General features: G+C 39.2%; 1 long non-coding RNA gene across 1 annotated transcript; it reads left to right on the forward strand.

Moving 5' to 3' along the window:
- The first annotated feature begins 9,546 nt into the window (after positions 1-9,546).
- LOC114257035 (uncharacterized) lies at positions 9,547-14,182 on the forward strand. The gene is made up of 3 exons (XR_003627434.2): positions 9,547-9,587; positions 11,033-11,153; positions 13,961-14,182. It is a non-coding gene; the product is annotated as an uncharacterized LOC114257035 (long non-coding RNA).
- Positions 14,183-22,741: the final 8,559 nt, after the last annotated feature.

Consider the following 22,741-nt stretch of genomic DNA (forward strand, 5'->3'; position numbering starts at 1 on the left):
CTAGGCCAAGATGTTCATATCTAGGCGTTCTAGATCCTTGACCCTTGCACTAGCGATTTTGTTCCTGGAATGGTATGACCTAGATCGAGGTGTGGCACATCTAGGCCAAGGTGTGGCACAGCTTAGTCAAGTGTTGTCCTTCCAAGTCGATGTCCTTGCCACTTGCTTGTCGGAGTCTTGTTGTTAGCCGATGTCGTTACTTGCCGGAGTGCTCTTGCTGTATAGCTTGTTGAATACACTTTGTCATGGTCTTGTCTAATCAGTCAGTCACCTTTTCGAGTAGAGCCAACCAGCCGGTGCCACGGGTCCCAGCAGCGGGATTAAGTCAGTGACTGTCAGGAGAAATATATCATTTTGTATCAAATCTTGCCTTTTAGAGAGAGAAACTCTAGGAAGAAAAAGGAGAAGTTTGAGCAAGAGAGAGAGTGAACTTCCAAGCTTGATCGTTGGAGGTTGAACCGTTAGATTCGAGTTTTGAGGTTAGAATCTTAACCTACTCTTGTTGTTCTTATTGATCATCTAGCTGCATTGCACGATCAAACCTGTTCGGCACGTCATGCATTGATTTAAAGTTGGTTTTAGAAAGAGAAAATGGTTTTCATGTGTTCTTGAAGAAAAGCCTCGTTTGATCCGAAAGTTTACATTAAGGCACATGTTTTTGTGTTTGTTTTGATAAGATCCTTGAGTATGGGTACCCAGGTCCATGTTTTTGAGTTCATAGCATGAAATCTCAGCTTTCGTAATAGCAAGTTTTGATCTTTCCATTCATCTTCCTCATGTTCATGTTCTTCATGTTCGTCACGCTCATTTTCTTCATGTTTATCAAGAGGGAAACCTAGATTTTTCCGACTTCGCTTTTGAATGTGGCCGTTGGGGCCACACCTCGGCAAGGAGGTGTGGGACCTCGGCCTAGACCTGGTAGTTGCCCAGCATGTTTTCCAGGAATAAGAAAGGGTGTTTTGATTTGATTTGACTTAGTTTTTGAAGAATGCCGAGGTCATTTGCATGCATGCTAGACTTGTTTTGAGTAGTGCATTCAATAGACTTTGCCATGTGTTTGTAGGACTGGGACTTGCCTTGACCCCGACGTTTGACGAACTATGTGAGTGGTATTTCTGATAAAGTTATGTTTCAATGTTTTGAAGAACTTTGCTTTGCCTGTCTTGAAAGATATTTGTTAAGCATGAATGATTGTCCTCAGTTTCGTATCTCGTATCATCTTTGCTTGAACGACCTTCTCGAAAAGTCCCTTATGCTGGAGGACTCTAAACTTTCGCAGCACATCTTGTTTTGAAAGTCCCTTGTACTGGGGGACTCTAAACTTTCGCAGTACCCTTGATTTGTATCCAAGTGTTAAAGGGCTACGGGCTCTTGTAACATAGGTCCCTTGTGCTGGAGGACTCTAAACTTGCGTAGCACCTAAGTGTTAAAGGGCTACGGGCCTTCTTACTTGGTCTTGTTTTGCCACTGGCGGCTTACCGCGTGGGTCTTGTGAGTAAGTAAGTAAGTTTTGAAGGACCAAGGTTATGCCGAGGTTATGTTATAAGATTTGACGTATGTAAGTAAGTTTTGTAAGATCAAATTTGATGAACAAGATTTATCTCATGTTTTGTACAAGCTATGATATGTATGGTTTTGACAAGGATATACTATGTATTGTTTTGAAAAGACTTCGGAAATCATTCATTTAACCCCTTTATTATTTATACCATTCACTGAGTGTCCAAGCTCACCCTCTCTATATATATGTAGGTGATGAGCAAGAAGGCGGTGACGCCTAGATGTGAATCTGGAGCTTATTTTGGATTTTGATTATGTCGGCCTAACCTGTAATTACGTTGGCGGTCTTGAAAATTATGCTTCTCAACTTGTAATACTTGTATGTTGCATACGTCGGCTTGAGAAGACTTTTGATCAAGATGCGTGTTTTGTATATTTGTTATGTCGGCAGTGAAGATGTCGGCAATTCTGAAGATTTTGCTTCTAGCCGTATTTCTTGTATTTTGTTCATGTCGGCTTGTGAAGCCCTTTTGTTAATATGAAAGATGTAATTGGTACTTGTTTCATGGTAATCGAGTTGTCACCCATCTAATCTATGATTGCTTTCTCATTTGACTTATGCACAGCTCTTATGGACTAATCTGTTTGTTTAAATCGCTTCCATACTTGTTAGCCCCATATAATTGTACTCTGATTGTGTGTGAATTTTACAGAGTTGGCCTTCGGTAATCTCGGATTACTGGCCATCACGGCACCAAACTACTAGGGGCGGTTTGGGGTCGTGACAGAATGGTATCAGAGCACAAGTTCCTTGGTATACGTTATTCACACACTTTGAGTCCTAAAGAGCATAGGATTTCCCCTTAGAAGGAAGTTTGAATTGCATTATATTGCTTGTTATGTGAACAAGGTGTACACTGCCTCGGCATGCTTAACTGTTACTTGCCTACGTGATTACTTGCTCATTTTGTTTTAAAGCCACATTTTGCATACTCATAGCATCATGAGGAGAGGAAGACCTCCAGTTGGCCGAGATCAGTCGGAGGATAGAATAGACAGGCTGGAAAGGCTAGTTGAAGGTTTGGCCCATGAATTAAGGCAGACAAGACAGCAGTACGCTAGTGCTACATCGACTCAGGCCGAGCAGACGAACGGCCGGAATGCAGTTCCACCTCCACCCCCTCCAGTACCTCAAGTGCCCCCACAGCCAGCTTTATATGGGGACGACACGATAGCTCTGATTAGAGAGTTTAAGAAAATGAAACCGCCGAGATTTCAAGGGGCCATAGAGCCGATGAAAGCCGAAGCCTGGGTTTTGGAGATGGAAAAGCTGTTCAAGATCTTTCCCAGCACTGACACCCAAAAGGTGATGTTAGCAGCTTTTACACTAGATGACGACGCCCGCAGATGGTGGATGATGGTTCGAGAAAGCAATCCAGACTTGACCTGGACCCGATTTTTAGAATTGTTCTACACCAAGCATTTTTCCTTAAGTGTTCGGAATCGCAAGGCTACCGAATTTCAGACTCTTACTCAAGGCAATAGAACGGTAGCTGAATATGACCGTGCCTTTACAGAGTTGGCAAGGTACGCACCCCAGATGGTTAATGATGAATATATGAAGACTAGGAAGTTCGAAAGTGGGCTCCGTGGACCGATACAAGACCGGGTTAACATGTTCAACATGCCGACTTACGCTGGAGTACTGGACAAAGCCATCATGGCCGAAGCTAACTTGAACAGATACCAGGGTTTAGGAGAGAGCCAGAGGAAGAGGCAGAGTTATGACAATCGCCGTGCACAGTTTGGTACCAAGAAGAAAGCGAACGTCGGCAGTTCAAGCAACCCAAGACAAGAGAGTGGTACTAAGCCGATATGTTCCAGTTGTGGAAAGCCACATTTCGGGGTCTGTCGTCGGGCGTCTGGGGCTTGTTACGAATGTGGTGAAGTAGGCCATTTTGTAAGGGACTATCCAAAAATGAAGGCTGGGGAAGGTAAGAAAGATGAGAATACTTCGGGCTCTGTGCAGAAAGGTAACTCTGGGAAGGGACCGATGAGACAAGGCAGAGTTTTTGCACTGGTACCAGGGGACACGCAAAATGCCGAGACAGTGGTGTTAGGTATGCTTTCAATTTGCTCTCAAAGTGCATATGTATTGATTGATTCGGGTTCTACGCATTCATTCATTTCTGCTAAGTTTGCCGAGAAGATTAATAGGAAACTAGAACCCCTTGATTACGTATTATCTGTATCTAATCCATCTGGGAGATCTATGAATGTTGCATCCATCTATCGAGCATGTGTTGTTGTGATTGGGAATGTTGAACTGTTAGCCGACTTAATGCCATTGGACATAATCCATTTTGATGTTATTTTGGGAATGGATTGGTTAGTGACGAATCGCGTGTCCATAAATTGTGTTTCAAAAAGTGTCACGTTAAAACCCCCGAACCTAGCCGAGGTCACGTTTCAAGGAAAAGGGGTAGTGTCCCCACCTTACTTAATTCCATCCATGAAAGCCTATAGATTGATCCAAAAGGGGTGTCGAGGTTATTTGTGTAGCATAATAAGTAATTTGAATGGAAGTGTTGATTTAGCCGACGTCCCAGTAGTTAATGAATTCCCCGACGTCTTTCCAAGTGATTTGCCTGGTGACCTAGTTGATAGAGAGGTAGAGTTTACGGTTGACATCATGCCGGGGACCCAGCCTATCTCTAAAACACCCTATAGGATGGCCCCCGCCGAGCTTAAGGAATTGAAACTTCAACTATAGGAGTTGCTAGATAAGGGTTTTATTAGGCCGAGCACTTCACCCTGGGGAGCACCCGTCTTGTTTGTTAAGAAGAAGGATGGCACACTTCGTCTTTGTATTGATTACCGGGAACTGAATAAGGTAACCATTAAAAATAAGTACCCGCTGCCAAGGATAGATGATTTGTTCGATCAGTTGCAAGGAGCACAAGTCTTTTCCAAAATTGACCTTAGATCGGGCCCATCAGCTTAAAGTCAAAGCCGAGGATGTTGAGAAGACCGTTTTTCGAACGAGGTATGGCCACTACGAGTTTTTAGTAATGCCTTTTGGGGTGACCAATGCCCCTGCAGCCTTTATGGATTTGATGAATAGAGTCTTTAAGCCATACCTAGATGTATTTGTGGTTGTCTTCATCGATGACATATGGATCTACTCTAAGAGTAAAGCCGAACACAAGGAGAATTTGAGACTTACCTTACAGACTTTGAGGGATCGGAAATTGTATGCTAAATTTAACAAGTGTGAGTTTTGGCTTTCCACTATTTCATTTTTGGGTCATGTAATTGATGAAGAGGGTATTTCGGTCGATCCTAGTAAAATTGAAGCCGTGGTGAATTGGCCGAGGCCGACTAATGTGTCCGAGGTTCGTAGTTTTCTGGGACTGGCTGGTTATTACAGAAAATTCGTAAAAGATTTCTCAAGGATTGCAATTCCGTTGACACAACTGACTAAGAAGGGAGTGACTTACGATTGGACTAAGGATAGGGAAGCAGCCTTCCAGAAGTTGAAGACGAGGTTAGTCGCAGCACCCATCCTTGTACTACCATCACGTAATGAAGAGTTCCACATCTACAGTGATGTCTCACATAAAGGTCTGGGTTGTGTATTAATGCAAAAACATAGGGTTATAGCATACGCCTCTCGCCAATTGAAGCCACATGAAAAGAATTATCCCACCCATGATTTAGAATTAGCAGCCGTAGTGTTTGCTTTGAAGATTTGGCGCCATTATTTGTATGGAGCTTCTTGTCAGGTTTTCAGAGATCATAAAAGCTTGAAGTACTTGTTCACTCAGAAGGAATTGAATATGAGGCAGAGAAGATGGCTTGAATTGTTGAAAGATTATGATATGCAGATTCAATATCATCCAGGTAAAGCTAACACCGTGGCCGACGCGTTGAGCAGAAAGATGGTTGGAAATTTGGCATGTCTAACCGCAATCCTAGTAGAGCCGACTATTGTTGAGGAAGTAAAGACAAGACAGATGGAGGATGACTTCTTGAAGAAGGTAGCCGATGAGATTACCACAAAGCCGAGATCAGGGTACACCATAGAAAATCAAGTGCTCAAGTTTGAAGGAAGATTGTATGTAGCTGACATCCCAGATTTGAAAAGGAAAATTTTGCAGGAAGCTCATGGTTCTAAGTTTGCTGTTCACCCCGGGAACACCAAGATGTATCAGGATGTGAAGTAGACGTTTTGGTGGCCGAACATGACGGGAAAGATAGCCGAGTTCGTGTCGCAGTGCCTGTATTGTCAGCAAGTGAAAGCAGAACACCAAAGGCCAGCAGGACTTCTTCAACCTTTGCCAATTCCTGAGTGGAAATGGGAGCACATCTCTATGGACTTTGTGGTTGGTTTGCCGAAGACACAAAAGGGTATGGATTCGATTTGGGTTATCGTGGATAGACTAACTAAGTCAGCACACTTCTTACCTGTTAAGACCACCTTCAACGCCGATAAGCTTGCTCTATTATATGTGAATGAGATTGTTAGACTTCATGGAGTGCTGATGTCAATTGTGTCAGACCGAGATCCGAAGTTGGTTTCCAGATTTTGGCAGAGCCTACAAAGAGTTTTAGGAGCCGAGTTGAAGTTCAGCACAACTTTCCATCCCCAGACTGATGGACAAACAGAGAGGACGATTCAGACACTTGAAGATATGCTTAGACTATGTGTATTGGACCTCCAAGGAAGTTGGGGAGTACATTTGCCTTTGGTGGAATTTACCTACAATAATGGCTATCAAGCTAGCATTGGCATGGTGCCGTATGAGGCACTGTATGGAAGGAAGTGTAGGTCGCCGATATGTTGGACCGAGGTAGGAGACAAAACTCTGCTCGGTCCCGAGTTAATTCAAGTAACAACCGAGAAGATTAAGCTCATTCAGCAAAGAATCAAAACCGCACAGAGTCGACAGAAGAGTTATGCCGACCAGAGACGAAGAGAGTTGGAATTTGAAGTCGGGGACCACGTGTTCCTAAAGATTTCGCCGATGAAAGGAGTTACAAGATTTGGGAAGAAGGGTAAGTTAGCACCCCGTTACATCGGGCCTTTTGAAATTCTTGAGAAGGTTAACCTCGCTACCTACAGACTTACTTTGCTACTAGGATTGAGCCAAGTCCATAATGTATTTCATGTTTCGATGTTGAGGAAGTATATTCGAGATCCGCTACATGTGATCGACTATTTCAAAATTGTAATTAATGAAGATTTAGGCTACGAAGAGAAGTCGATACGGATTGTCGATAGGCAGGTGAAACAGTTGAGAAGTAAATCGATACCAATGGTGAAAGTTGAATGGAAGGAGCATTACGGTGAGGATGCTACATGGGAAATGGAAGAGGAAATGAAAGTCCGACATCCAGAATTGTTTTTGGAACAAGGTAACTCTAGTTTGGAGACCAAACTTCTTTAAGGGGGGTAGGATGTAACAACCCTCATTTCAACATAGTCATACTTGCATACATTTATGTATGATCTTGTTTTGATATGTGCATTTGCAAATCTTGTCTTGTTTTGCTCGAATGTTGCTTGCATGCTTTGTTCTTGCCTGGTGTGTTACCGAGGTTATCTTGAGCCTAGACACCTTCGAAACCTTTTCCACTTAGAACTATCTTGGAACCCCATCGGTTGACCTCATCTCTACCTTGGCATATTGGCCGAGATATCACCATCTAGGCCGAGATGCGGGTCGCCTAGGCCGAGATGCGCATCATCTAGGCCGAGATGTTAATATCTAGGCGTTCTAGATCCTTGACCCTTGCACTAGCGATTTTGTTCCTGGAATGGTATGACCCAGACCGAGGTGTGGCACATCTAGGCCAAGGTGTGGCACAGCTTAGTCAAGTGTTGTCCTTCCAAGCCGATGTCCTTGCCACTTGCTTGCCGGAGTCTTGTTGTTAGCCGATGTCGTTACTTACCGGAGTGCTCTTGCTGTTTAGCTTGTTGAATACACTTTGTCATGGTCTTGTCTAATCAGTTAGTCACCTTTTCGAGTAGAGCCAACCAGCCGGTGCCACGTGTCGCAGCAGAGGGATTAAGTCAGTGACTGTTGGGAGAAATATATCATTTTGTATCAAATCTTGCCTTTTAGAGAGAGAAACTCTAGGAAGAAGAAGGAGAAGTTTGAGCAAGAGAGAGAGTGAACTTCCAAGCTTGATCGTTGGAGCTTGAACCGTTAGATTCGTGTTTTGAGGTTAGAATCTTAACCTACTCTTGTTGTTCTTATTGATCATCTAGCTGCATTGCACGATCAAACCTGTTCGGCACGTCATGCATTGATTTAAAGTTGGTTTTAGAAAGAGAAAATGGTTTTCATGTGTTCTTGAAGAAAAGCCTCGTTTGATCCGAAAGTTTGCATTAAGGCTCATGTTTTTGTGTTTGTTTTGATAAGATCCTTGAGTATGGGTACCCAGGTCCATGTTTTTGAATTCATAGCATGAAATCTCAGCTTTCGTAATAGCAAGTTTTGATCTTTGCATTCATCTTCCTCATGTTCATGTTCTTCATGTTCTTCATGTTCTTCACGCTCATGTTCTTCATGTTTATCAAGAGGGAAACCCAGATTTTTCCGACTTCGCTTTTGAATGTGGCCGTTGGGGCCACACCTCGGCAAGGAGGTGTGGGACCTCGGCCTAGACCTGGTAGTTGCCCAGCATGTTTTCCAGGAATAAGAAACGGTGTTTTGATTTGATTTGACTTAGTTTTTGAAGAATGCCGAGGTCATTTGCATGCATGCTAGACTTGTTTTGAGTAGTGCATTCAATAGACTTTGCCATGTGTTTGTAGGACTGGGACTTGCCTTGACCCCGACGTTTGACGAACTATGTGAGTGGTATTTCTGATAAAGTTATGTTATCAATGTTTTGAAGAACTTTGCTTTGCTTGCCTTGAAAGATATTTGTTAAGCATGAATGATTGTCCTTAGTTTCGTATCTCGTATCATCTTTGTTTAAACGACCTTCTCGGAAAGTCCCTTATGCTGGAGGACTCTAAACTTTCGTAGCACATATTGTTTTAAAAGTCCCTTGTACTGGGGACTCTAAACTTTCGCAGTACCCTTGATTTGTACCCAAGTGTTAAAGGGCTACGGGCTCTTGTAACATAGGTCCCTTGTGCTGGAGGACTCTAAAGTTGCGCAGCACCCAAGTGTTAAAGGGCTACGGGCCTTCTTACTTGGTCTTGTTTTGCCACTGGCGGCTTACCTCGTGGGTCTTGTGAGTATGTAAGTAAGTTTTGAAGGACCAAGGTTATGCCGAGGTTATGTTATAAGATTTGACGTATGTAAGTAAGTTTTGTAAGATCAAGTTTGATGAACAAGATTATCTCATGTTTTGTACAAGCTATGATATGTATGGTTTTGACAAGGATATACTATGTATTGTTTTGAAAAGACTTCGGAAATCATTCATTTAACCCCTTTATTATTTATACCATTCACTGAGTGTCCAAGATCACCCTCTCTATATATATGTAGGTGATGAGCAAGAAGGCGGTGACGCCTAGATGTGAATCTGGAGCTTATTTTGGATTTTGATTATGTCGGCCTAACCTATAATTACGTCGGCGGTCTTGAAAATTATGCTTCTCAACTTGTAATACTTGTATGTTGCATACGTCGGCTTGAGAAGCCTTTTGATCAAGATGTGTGTTTTGTATATTTGTTATGTCGGCAGTGAGGATGTCGGCAATTCTGAAGATTTTGCTTCTAGCCGTACTTCTTGTATTTTGTTCATGTCGGCTTGTGAATCCCTTTTGTTAATATGAAAGATGTAATTGGTACTTGTTTCGTGGTAATCGAGTTGTCACCCATCTAATCTATGATTGCTATCTCATTTGACTTATGCACAGCTCTTATGGACTAATCTGTTTGTATAAATCACTTCCGTACTTGTTAGCCCCATATAATTGTACTCTGATTGTGTGTGAATTTTACAAAGTTGGCCTTCGGTAATCTCGGATTACTGGCCATCACGGCACCAAACTACTAGGGGCGGTTTGGGGTCGTGACATCAATATTGAAATCAATTACAGTTGGAGCCCATTCACCAGGGTATTTCTTTATATTTGGACTTGAATCGGTAATTTTTTAACAAACTTAATTTTGAATATTTAATCAGATATTATGTTATATATACATCCTGTGCATGGCCTAATTAAAGAGGAAGTAAATTTCACCAGCAACATTGTACCAAAAATATGCTGCAAAATACAGACAATCTATATGCTGAAATCAAGGAGAAGAACTAGCCAAAGATGAAGCTCATGAACGAATATCTTGTAGTTGACCCTTTATTTATCATGTGTTAAATATGTAGAGAATTGCAGTAAATTAGACATGATTGAATGTAATGCATTTGAATACAAAGGTCTCATCACTGCAGAGACCAGTTTTCCCAAAACTCTGTTTCTCAGAAATTCTTTACTAATCCCTATAAAATATAATCAATCCAAATGTCCTACATGCATATAAACAATCCACAGAAAACATAACACCATGTGTATGGCTTAAAACAAAATGAAATTGTAGATTAAAAGAATAAATGACGGAGAAATAGAAACATACTTGTGTATTTATATGTTAATAAGAATCAATGAACAGATTAAAAGCACAATCCCAATTGAATGTGCTGGATGGAAATATTCCGAATCAAAATAAATTCTCACAGCAACTTTGCTGTGCAAAAGTGCAACAGTAGCAACTTTAACCATGTCTAATTGTATTTGTTTATTTAATGTACATATGAGTGTGCATTGATGCACACTGCATATGATGCACACTACATATGGCATTTGAATGGCACAACAAAGCATAAATTTAATGTGAAGAGAGTTAGAAAATGATAAGAATTACTATAGAAAGCCAAGGCAGCTAGAGTTAATAATATACCATACCATCATAAGCAACACCAATCAACCATTGTAATGACTATTTTGCAAGATTGATTCATCTTTGTCTTCGTCTTCATCTTCATCTTCTTGGCATGCCATAGGATCTCTAGTAGTTGGGCAACTTAAGGTTGATCCACAAGTACTAAATCTTTCTCCACCTCCTTGCGAACCGAAATATTTGGGATCACTACTCTGCACCAAAATATTGAATTATAATTTAGTTTGTCAAACCAGGAATATCGGAGAATTATGTCTTTATCTTATTTATTTCATCATCATAGCTTGACATATGCTTAGGATTTGAAAGAGATTCAAACTTTATGCTTTCTTGTTTGGATTTTGTCCTCTTTACCTCTCCCTAAAACTCTTTAGACTTTATAGAATGTTTTGTTATTTGTTTTTAACCATTCTACTCATATAGTTCTCAATTGGGATCACTTTTTCACTCTCTCTTTTTGTCTTTTGATATTTATCAACAGATTCTATTTATCTTTGATAAATGAGTTCAAAATTCATGGTGTCATTGTAACACTTTTTAAGCTATACAATAGATTCTAAACATTTTCTTTCAACAAATATTTACACTCCATTTGGTTCCATTGAAAGGGTTTAGGCTTTCCTCACTTGTACACTTAAAACCGAGATGCCCCTCTTGGTGCTTCTGTGACCATTGAAGAAGTAGCTCTCTTGAAGTCTACTTCACTTTGAGGACTTCTCAATTTTTTGGGTAAAACTCAATCCTCTCATCTCATCTCTTTGATTTTGCGGTAAAAATTAGAGGGTATGATTTTCTAAAGTAAACACGTTTACGGTGTTCTTAATTTTAAAAGCATTTTTTTTTTTTGTTATTTTGTTCTTAGATGAGGAATTTTGTGATGTTCCATGTATGTATTTTATTTTCAATATTAGGTAATTTAAAATAAAATCATGAAAATGGGATGTTTGATGCTACTACTTATTAGATGCCATGCCTAGCGTGTTTTATCTTCAAAGTCTATGAAAAAAGTAGTCAAAATTAATTTATCTTGAATGGCATGTTAGTAGGGTTTGGTTATCATAATCACAATGCGGATTGTAGGATCTTACAATTGTATAACGCCAATTGGGCCAAAAACCCGGATCTCACTAGGATCTTAAATTGCATAACCCCAATTGAGCCAAACAATTCGGATCACATTAGGATCTTAAATTTTGTAGAATCATACTACAATCATGATTGAGAATTTTTCTAGAATAAATATAGAATAATTACTAACTTTTGGATTCAATCAACAACCTTGGAATAATCATAGAGAATGCCAAGGTGTTGACTGAAAATGGGTGGACATGGAAATTTTAAAGTAACAAGTGTTTAATTTGTTTTCATGCTAAAATGAAGGGGTTGTTTGGATGTCCTAAATAAGTACATTTTTTGTCTTTTAAGACTAAAAAATTGAGGAAAAAAATATGAATGTTTGGGTTGACTTTTTGACTTTTTATGAAAAAATGTGTATTAAAAAATTGTATAAATAAGTGCGTAGGGGAATATTAAGATTGGGAGTTGTGCAGCCGTACTTTCTAGGAGTGGAATTGATGCAAAGTAATGATTGGCTACTAAATGGGCATTGCACTAGATAGTTTTGTTCGGCCCGTAGGGGCCATCACGGGTCCTATTTTGATAATCTAAACTGTTCAATGTGCAGAACTCGTCGAGTACTATATGCCTATAAAAAATCAAGTTGATTGGATATCGATAGTTATCTGATCAGATTTGTTTTTTTTTCCATCGTTAATTATAACACCATCCATTTTTTTTATACAAAACTGATTTGATCATGTAGTTATCGATATCCGATCAATGTGATTTTTTACAGACATATAGTACTCGACAAGTTTTACACATTGAACAGTTCAGATTATCAAAACAGGACTTGTGATGGCCCCCACGGGCCAAACAGCAGTGTGTGAAAATTGCACCCAAACTGTGCAATTTTCACACACAAACACATCAATAAAGCTGAACATGTCAGATTCCGAGTTGTAATTGTGTAGAAAATTAATTTTTTAATATTTTTTTTTGGTGAATAGTGATAACTTTTTGAGTAACTTTTTGAGTAACTTTTTGACTTTTTGGGGACATGCCAAACTTGGCCTTAGTATAATTTTCTAGTCATCTTAATATCAGAGCAACAATTGAGCAAAGAGGGTGATATTTTGAATTCAACTGATGATTGTCATTAATCTGTGTTACTTATATCATTATTTGCAATGAAGCAAATTCTAATCATCTAATGACCGTCAAAGATACGAAAACACCTAGAAGTTACAAAGTTGAAGATTTCTATACTAGCGAGAATATTTCTGAGCTTTCCCGCTCTAGAAATTTTCTGGTCAAAAGAAATTTGAGCCACTCTTTATGTCTTTATTTTTTAGAAGTCTAGAAAATAATGGCAATATTTTTGTTGATTTTGAAAGCAAAGAGACAAGTAAAAGATACAAGAAAATCCACATATCGTTATTCGTAATTTTTTGATACGATATTATAATCCTTCAAATTACAAGCACTGCAGCTCTGAAATTAGTTGTTTTTGTTTAGGGGTGCATTTGCTTGACATCATAGCATTCTTAAGATTGGTTTGATCATTTCTAGTTTGGTTTGTTCTTTATTTTGAAGGATGGCATTTGGGGGGCAAAAATTGGAAATAGCCCCCAAATAGCCCTAAGATCATCACGGTCATCTTGGACTAAATTAAACAAACTTGTGAGAGTAAGCGGGGCGTTGATAAGACACATGGTTAGAGATTTGGACACAAAAATGTGAGAGAAAAAGGCAAAAACGGGCTGTTTAGGGGCGAAAATTGGAAACAGCTCCCAAACAATCCCGAGATCATAATGGTCTCCTTGGTGTAGATTAAACAAACTTGTGAGAGCAAGCAGCGCGTTGATAGGACGCATGGTTAGAGATTTACACAAGAAAATGTGAGAAAAAGGCAAAATCGGGCTGTTTCGAGGCGAAAATTGAAAACAACCCCCAAACAACATCGAGATCATAACGGTCACCTCGGCCTAGATTAAACAAACTTGTGAGAGGAAGCGACACATTAATAGGACACACGGTTAGAGATTTAAATATCATAAGTACTGTAACCTGCTGGTCATAGTAGCTAACTTGCTAGATCAAATATTCACTTATGTTGTCTAGTTATTGGAATATAAGGTATAAAATCCAAATGCAAGCATTGATTGATAACATCTATTTCAATTGTTACAATTATTATATTGACAGAACTTAATCTACGGGTCATACATCTATTACTTGTGAATTTTTGTTGAGTGTGGTACATTGATCTTGATAAAATTTTAATGTTGATTGAATGTATACATATGAATGTTGTTTTATTTACAAAATGGTATTGATAGTCCTTTAATTTGTTCATGTTATCTTTACTTTTCATGGACCTTTTTGAATTTTTTTCCAATTTTACAATCCAAGTGATGTGCAAATATTTTCATAAAAAAATTATCTGACATTATTTTTGTTTTTCTTTTGTACAGATGGATGAACTCGTGCACGAAGCTAAATTGTACAGGACTATTTGGCATTTGTTACATTTTTGAAGGATTATATATTTTTGGATAGATGTGTATGGAAAGTATTTGGATAGATTACTAGTTATATTTTTGGATAGATGCATATGGATAAAGATTTAAAACATAATAACAAATACTTGTTATGTTTTAAATTTTTATATGAAATGGATGTGAATTGGATGATTATATATATGACATGACCTTTTTAATTGGATGATTATGTAGTTTAGAATTACTTGTGGATGAAAATTTATAGTAATTGATTATTTTAATTAAACAGGTTAAGTATTGCCTGATTTATGTATTTTGTTGGATGTTCATGATTTAGTTGATTTTGTTGGTTTGAATGATTCTTGCAAATTACAGGTTATATTGAATGGTTTAGATGGATTATTATATATCATACATGTCAAATGAGATTCTTTTTATATTTTATTTCTATTTTCATAAACAAAAAGAATTGAATTTGTGACTAAAATTTGGTTTGGTTTTTCCTCTTTTGGCGACCAAGTGATTAGTCGGTGTTTTACTATTCACATTTGGTGACCAAAATGTTGGTAGGCGAAAGGGTACATTTGGTGACTAAATAATTAGTCGGCAAAATTATTAATTTTGGCAACCAAAGTGTTTGGTCGCGAATAGGTCTTTTGTCTACTAAAGCTTTAGTCGCGCAAACATTACTTTTGGCGACTAACACTTTTGGTAGGGAAATGTGACAATTGGCGACTAACATATTTAGTTGAGAAAGTATCAGTTTTGGCGACTAAAGTGTTTTAGTAACAAAATAGTTTAGTCGTGGTAATATAACATTCAGTGACTAAAAATTTAATCGGCAAATATAATTTTTTCCCGACTAAAAAAATTTTTAGTCGCTAATTACTTTTTCCGACCCTCAATTGGTGACCAAAAAAATTAGTTACGAATAACTTTTGCCGACTAAAAAAGTATTAGTCATTAAAAAAAAAAACCCTAGACAAAATTGATGAACATATTTTTCTTTTGTAATATTTTATATTAGATGTTGTTAATGACTTGTACGAAAATTTATGCCTATCATTAGATATTTTAAGGCCATAGCTTCTCTCTAATTTGAAATCAAATTAAATAGTATGGTTTAGCTGTGTGTGGGCTTGATTCTAAGCCCATATCAATGGTCCAAACTGTTAATGTGTAGAGTTCGTCAAGTAAATCATTCTTATAAAAAATTACGTTGATCGGATATCGATAGTTATTTGATCAGTTTTTATTTGTTTTAACGGCAATTATGATTTTCTAAATAAATCGCTAACATGAATGCAAGAATGATGTACTCGATTGATGTGATTTTTTTTTAGAAATGATGTACTCGATAAATTCTACACATTGAACGATTTGATTTATCAAGATGAGTCCGAAATCGAACCCACCATGACCCAACAACACCGTCCAATCTATTTATGGGCTGAGGAGCTGGACCCATATTTTAAGGTTTTTACTACAACAAATGTGTTTGGTATATATAATTTCAATGTGTTGCCACTAATTTTTATTTTGATTTTTGATTTTTAGATAAATTACAAGTTTCACCTTTGAACTTTCATCAAAATTTTATATTAGTTAATATAGCAATTAATTCTGTAAATTTCTTCCCGTATTTTCATATGGACCATCTGTCACCTTGTTCAAAATTTGAATAAAAATTGAGACACAAGGGATTAAAGTAAAATTTGATGGAAAATTTAAGTGTAAAAAGTGTAATTTATCATTCAAATTCTTTCCTCTAATGCCCCTAATATGTCCTCAAATGCCCTCTAGAACATCTCCAACGTTATATTTTTGTTTTCTACCAAATTTGAGTAAAAACTTTATTTGATATCGCATGCTCTAACGGAGGATTTCGATCTTTCAATCGATCTGGTGGATATCTAGCCGGCCGACCGGCTAGTGTAAATTGTAAAAAAGTGGATGCCCGGGGGGACAACTGACCGGTCGTTCAGTACTCCTACACTAACGGCTATTTACAATAATTTGATGAAAGGTTTCACTCATCCTCAATTTGATGAAAAAGTTTTAGCCATCCTCAATTTGATATCAAACTAATGACAATGTTGGAGAAGGAATTTCATTAGTTTTTCATCAAAGGCCTTATTTGGGAACAGGCTTTTTTAGTAACTTTTTAACTAAAATATGATGTAAAAAAAATAGTATGTTTGGGATGACTTTTTGATTTTTTACGAAAAGATGTGCAAAAAGTAGAGAGAAAAGGGAATCTTTGACTTTTTAGTATAGGTTGTTGGCTTTTTGTTTTTTTTTTTTTTTTGCTTTTTTAATGACTTTTTAGCTAAAATCACCACTTGCCAAATGAGGCCTTAAATTTGATAAAAGAAAAAGTGTTGGGTTCAAGATGATCTGACAGGAGCATTTTTAATTCATTTTTGTAACAGTGAGTAATGGAAGGATCACAATGAACTAAGAGTTAAAGTGTGAGAATTTAATTGTTACAATTAAAAGATGAGAAATTAAAATAAGGGTTTTTATTGATAAATCTCATTTAGAAGTGTTCTAACCCAAGAAGTCTATGAAGAAATTTTTTAACCCACTTAGTCCCATGAATGTATACTTTTATTCCATAAAGTCCTTTTTCTTAATTTACACTATTTTCTTAGACTCTTATTGTCACGACCCTAACCCGCCCCTATAGGTTTAGCATCGTAACCAGCCAGTAATCTTTGGATTACCAAAGGCCTCTGAATAGATTATGACATAATAAGGGGTTACAGAAGCAAATATATAAAAACATTCATAGTCCATTGAGTTGTGCTGACATACATGGGACAGAATTGCAAAACTTTCATATACATGCAAGTGACGTCATAATACAGTAGTCTTATGTCACCCACTGATACAGATAAAACAAAAGTGGGACTTAAGACAAAGTACAAATAAACAGAAAACTTGTTCGTATACTAAAAGAAACCAAGTCTTATACATTCACAAAACATGACCACATGACTTTCGGAACCTCCTCAGGAGACGCAAGGGTTGGTCGACAAAACAAGCTTCAGGCGATCATCATTGAGCCTGGTCACGCGCTTGATCACCTACATATATAATATAAATAGTGAGCAGAAGCCCAGTGAATAATAACAGAGTAAAGGCTTTAATGAATGATGTCTATACAGAAACAGAGTCTTGTACTTAATCAGATGTCAAAGCAGAAACAAATTCGTACACATAATCATATTTATATCCAAAGTTCTTACATTTTAAATGATAGTACGTGATACATCCATTAGCGTTAACAAATCCGATGACCCATGAAGGACGGCCGCGAAGGCATTCCGATGACCTATAAAGGGACAACGATAAGGCATTCCGATGACTCATGTGCACAGAGACATTTTTGATGACCCATAAAGGGACGACCATAATGGCATTTCGATGACTATAAAGGGACGCATATCATATGATGCTAAGGATGCCACAAATACATTTCAGAAACTTGGACAATCATTCATTCATATAAAACATAACATTTTAGAAAACTGATCATTTCATATCATCATAAAATAATTAAAGTCAAACATAACTTTACAGAGTTATTACTCATAGATGGCTCCGAAAGCAGACAGACAGAGCAGAAAAATCAGATAGGTTGTGGCGCGTGACCTACACAAACATAACAGATACACAAATTGACATACACACTCGGATAGTGCTTAATTTATTGCGATTCGCTCTTAATGTGTTTCTACATCTTTATCCTCATTATTGTATCTTATTTGTGGCCTAGGAATGCCTAGGATGCAATGAGGATGCCAAAATGAGTTTCAAAACACTTGGTCAAATATGTTAAAAATAGGGGCTTTGCTCGAGCGTAACTTTCTTCGCTCGAGTGAACGCCTAAAGTTGAGAGTGGTCGCTCGAGCGCAACTTTCTTCACTCGAGTGGTCTACAAACTTTGTAAAAGTACTTGTTGTGTGATTTTTTCGCTTGATGCACATTCGACGGTCGCTTAAGCGTGAGATTGAGGTCTTCGCTCGAGCGCAACTCTTGTTGCTCAAGTGATTTGCAAAAATTGAAAACTTCTGGGAGCATGCAATTTACGCTAGAGCTAACTTTCGGTCGCTCAAGCAGAGGTGCAAAAATAAAGGTGGTCGCTCGAGCACAGGATCTATCGCTCGAGCGGAGAGGCAGAATCTAGAATTTTCATATTGCACTCCCAAGCTCAAAACTCGAATTCAAAACCTTCAAAATCAACCTTTGGGCCCCAAAACTTGAGAAAACTTGTCTAAACTTGTAAAACATAGAGAATTAAAGATCATTTCATGAAATCAAGGCCCATAAGCATGTCAATTGTACAAACTCAATCTTGAAATGTAAAAACATAACATGAACATGACATGCATGAAATGATTTGAGCTCCAAGTTTCCAAATCATGATCAAATGAGATGTTTGGGTCAAAAACATGTTGAATTCCTTGAACAAACCCATGATATATGGACATGCATGTGGAAATTCTTGAGAACCAACTTACAAATCTTAGTGAATTATGCATGCAAGACATGTATGAGTCAAATTCCTTCATTTCTAGTTCAATTCTCAACTTAAACACTTTAATACTCTTTGATTTCACATGTAAATGAGCTTGAGGTTATAAAATGTGAGTTGAATCCTTACCTAAGGTTGATGGTAAGTGTAAGCTTCCAAATTGTCTTCAAATCTCATCAATTCTTTCTTTCCTCCTCTTTGATTTCAATTCCTTCATTCTCTTCCTCTCTCTCACGTGTAAGAGCTCAAAAAAGTGAAGAAAATATGAGTCTAAGTGGTGTATAGGCCTTATATAGGCTCAACTAATGAAGCTTAATTAACTTGAGTTTAAGATAACTAAGTGGGATCATTTTGTCATAATTAATTCGTTCTGAATCAAATTTCAATTGAGCCTACCATAATTTTCAAAAATTCCAAATAACACAAATATCAAGTCAATTTCGTGATTGGATGTTGATAAGGCTTTCAATTCATGGAACAAAACAGAAATACAAACAGATATTTCTACAACAGATAGATATAAACACAGTTAATGTCATAAACATGCAATTAATTCAGAATTTCATCTTAACTACTCATTAAGCATAATTAATCATGGTTTATCGGCTAATCATAGGTCAGGGTTGTTACACTTATGCACTTATATTTAAGGGAGCGTTTTTGATAAATCCACTTTCTAAGAGCTTTATTCCATCTAACCTATATTCTTTTTGACTATTCCATTAGGTCCTATTTGAGATAAGAAGACCAAAATACCCTTTTCATCTACTTATGTTCCATTTAGTTCACATTATTTTCTTATGTTTCAATAAGTCCTATGGGTGACATAATTACCAAAATACCCCTAATGCGAATGTTCACATCGTCAATGTGAATGTTCATATCGTCAATGTGTAGGGGCCTGGCCTATGTCGATCCTCGTGGGTGCCTAGAAAAATTTGAGTTGGGCCGCGACGGGCCCGGCCCATTGACAATGTGAATATTCCCATTGTCAATGTTAACATTTACATTAATAGAAGTGTAAAATTGGCCCGCGTCCCGTGGCGGCGCGAAACCCGCCGGCGGCCCATGGGCGGCCCGGTCCGGCCCGTTGACAATGTGAATATTTACATTGACATATTAACATTCACATTGATAAGAGTATAAAATTAGCCCGCGGCCAAAAGCCCGCCCACGGCCCGGGGCGGGCTCGACCCGGCCCGTTGACAATGTGAATATTCACATTGACATGTTAACATTCACATTGATAGGAGTGTAAAATTAGCCCGCGCCTCGTGGCTGCTCGAAACCCGCCCACGGCCCGTGGGAGGCTTGGGGCGGGCCCAGCCCGGCCTGTTGACAATGTGAATATTCACATTGACATGTTAACATTCATATTGATAAGAGTATAAAATTGGCCAGCGGCCCAGGACAGGCCCGGCCCGGCCCGTTGACAGTGTGAATATTCACATTGACATGTTAACATTTACATTGATAGGAGTGTAAAATTAGCCCGTGTCTCGTGGTTGTCCGAAACACGCCCACGGCTCGTGGGCGGCCCGAGGCGGGCCTGGCCATTTTTTTAAATTCCTTTTAATTTTTTCTACCAAAATTTTATTATTTTCCACAAAAAAAGACACTAGGCCTCGGCGCGGGCTAGGCCTCGGACCGAGCCTTGAATGGGCCAATGGGCGGGGCCGAGCTTCAAAGTGATGGCCCAGGCCCTAGCCTAGGGTCTCGGACTAGGCTCGAGCCTGGGCCCAAACGAGCCTTTCCCAGGCTGGGTCGGGCCGGCCCATGGGCGAAAAAATTAGGCCCAGGCCCTAGCCCTAGCACCAGGGTATTCGGGCTTTGGACGGGCCGATGCATCCAGCCTCGGGTCTGGCCGGTGGTCCTGGGCCTAGCCTTGAGCTTAGGTCGGGCTTGGGCGGGCCTAACTATTTTTTTTTAATTCTTTTTAATTTTTTCTACCAAAATTTTATTATTTTCCACAAAAAAATACATTGCGCCTCAGGCGGGCTGGGCCTCGTACCGAGCCTTGAATGGGCCTTAAGCGGGCTGATGGGCCGCGCCAGGGTTCAAAGTGATGACCTAGGCCCTAACCTAGGGTCTCGGACATGCTCGGGCCCGGACTGAAACGATCCTGCAGCGGGCCGTCGGCAGGCTTCGGGCAGCCCACGGGCTGCGGGCCAATTCTACATTCCTATCAATGTGCATTTTAACATGTCAATGTGAATATTCACATTGTCAACGGGCCGGGCCGGGCCTACCTCGGGCAGCGAGCAAGCTTCGGGCAGCGGGCAAATTTAACACTCCTATTAATGTTAATGTTAACATGCCAATGTGAATATTCACATTGTCATGGGTCGAGCCAAGCCCGTCTCGAGCTGCGGTCGAGCTTCGGGCCGTCCACGGGCTGTGGGCCAATTTTACACTCTTATTAATGTGTATGTTAACATGTCAATGTGAATATTCACATTGTCAACGGGCCGGGTCGGGCCCGCTCTAGGCCGCTGGTCAATTTTATACTCTTATCAATGTGAATGTTAACATGTCAATGTGAATATTCACATTGTCAACAGGCCGGGCCGGGCCCGCCTCGGGCCGTCCATGGGCCGTGGACGGGTTTCAGGCAGCCACGAGGCGCGAGCCAATTTTATACTCCTATCAATGTGAATGTTAACATGTCAATGTGAATATTCACATTGTCAACGGGTCGGGTCGGGCCTGTCCTAGGCCGCTAGCCAATTTTATACTCTTATCAATGTGAATGTTAACATGTCAATGTGAATATTTACATTGTCAACGGGCCGGGTTAGGCCCGCCCTAGACCGTTGGCCAATTTTATACTCCTATCAATGTGAATGTTAACATGTCAATGTGAATATTCACATTGTCAATGGGCCGGGTCGGGCCCGCCCTGGGCCGCTGGCCAATTTTATACTTCTATCAATGTGAATGTTAACATGTCAATGTGAATATTCACATTGTCAACGGGCCGGGTCGGACCCGCCTTGGGCCGCTGACCAATTTTATACTCTTATCAATGTGAATGTTAACATGCCAATGTGAATATTCATATTGTCAACAGGTCGGCTCGGGCCCGCTAACATGTCAATGTGAATATTCACATTGTCAACAGGCTGGGCCGGGCCCGTCCCGGGCCGCCCATGGGCCGTGGACGGGTTTCAGGCAGCCACGAGGCGCGGGCTAATTTTACACTCTTATCAATGTGAATGTTAACATGTCAATGTGAATATTCACATTGTCAATGGGCTAGGTCGGGCCCGCCTCGGGCGACGGGCGGGCTTTTGGCCAGCCATGGGCCGCGGGCCAATTTTATACTCTTATCAATGTGAATGTTAACATGTCAATGTGAATATTCACATAGTCAACGGGCCGGACAGGGCCTGCCCCAGGCCGCCCATGGGCCATGGGCGGGTTTCGCGCCGTCACGGGACGCGGGCCAATTTTACACTCCTATTAATGTGAATGTTAACATTTCAATGTGAATATTCACATTGTCAACGGGCCGGGCCCTCCTCGGCTCGCGGGCGGGTTTCGGGCCGCCCACGGGTCAATTTTACATTCCTACCAATGTGAATTTTAAAATATGAATGTTCACATCATAAAATTGCTAACCGTTCAAAAAATATTTATAAGGGTATCAAAATTAAATATAAGGGCATAAGTGTCCAAGAAAATAGTGTAAATCAAGAAAAAAGACTTTATGGAATAAAACTATACATACATAGGACTAAATGGGTTAAAAAATTCCTTCGTGGACTTGTTGGGTTAAAACACTTCTAAATGGGATTTATCAATAATTTACCCTATTTTTAATGTTGATATTTAATATTGATATTTAATGTCCCTAAACCCTAAACCAAAAAAGCTCTATTTTCATCAAACTTATTAAAAAATTTGATAATCTTATAAAATGGACACATTTCCGCAAAGTTCTTTAATGGCTTCAACGCCCTGAGAATTCTCTCTCATCTAATGTAGTGATGTGAACGTTTACAACTTGTAAACATTCTTATTTTTAAGCATTGATAATATGTTATTTTTTCCTTTTTTGTGATTGTGATTGCTATTGGTATTTATGGTGTTCGAAGGATGTGAACCCTCTGTTTTTTGTTGTTTTTTTTTCTTTAAAAAATAATGAAATGGTGGTTTGATATATTATTATTTATGTGTGTAGCTAGTGTTGTGATGTGAACATTCACATCATC

This window comes from Camellia sinensis, chromosome 2 (genome assembly GCF_055761805.1).
Source record: "Camellia sinensis isolate YWXY chromosome 2, ASM5576180v1, whole genome shotgun sequence".
Taxonomy (NCBI): Eukaryota; Viridiplantae; Streptophyta; class Magnoliopsida; order Ericales; family Theaceae; genus Camellia; species Camellia sinensis.